At 64.4% G+C, this 599-nt stretch overlaps 1 protein-coding gene across 1 annotated transcript in view; it reads left to right on the top strand.

Moving 5' to 3' along the window:
• LOC104133007 (SH2 domain-containing protein 2A) overlaps positions 1–599 on the top strand; it is a gene marked incomplete at its 3' end in the record, with an annotated part of 8,053 nt that overhangs the window by 352 nt on the left and 7,102 nt on the right. The gene's annotated exons all lie outside the window — the stretch shown is intronic.

Genomic DNA, 599 nt, shown 5'->3' on the forward strand with positions numbered 1-599 from the left:
CCCGGTGCCTCAGTTGCCCCAGCTGTAAGATGGGGCTAGCGATGCTCCGGCTAAATAGAAAATATTCTACGATGGCTGCTGGAGGGGAAGCGGGGACGAGCAGCTTTGCAGGGACGCGGCGAAGGGTAGCCGTAGGCTCTGAGCCCCTGCCTTGGGGCCACCTCGATGTCCCCAGCGCTGTGTCCCTGAGAGAGGGAGGTTTCCTTGGCCGGCGCGGGCTGCAGGGTTCAAGGCCACCGGGAAAGGGACAAGGACGGTGATGCTGGCAAGAGGTGGGGTCCTTCCTGCAGGAAAAAACAGCTCGATAAGGGAGCATGAGACCCCGAGACGCCGCACCCACACCCAGCCCCCTGGCTTGGCTTTATCTCAGCAAAAAGGACGGCGGGGCCAGATCCTGCACGGGCACCCCTGCCACCCAGCCACTGCTCCCCAGCCTGTGCTGGGCACGCCGGGGTTTACCCCTCCCAAAGCTGGGGTGCACGCAGGGTGCAATGGGTTTGTACCCCCCACCCCAGAGGGGGACAGACCCAGGGTTGCCCACAAGCTGCCGGCATGTCCCCGTCCCCACGGGGCTGTGCTGCACCGGTGTTTGCACCAAA

The sequence above is a fragment of the Egretta garzetta genome, unplaced genomic scaffold (assembly GCF_000687185.1).
Source record: "Egretta garzetta isolate BGI_Z169 unplaced genomic scaffold, ASM68718v1 scaffold839, whole genome shotgun sequence".
Classification (NCBI taxonomy): Eukaryota; Metazoa; Chordata; class Aves; order Pelecaniformes; family Ardeidae; genus Egretta; species Egretta garzetta.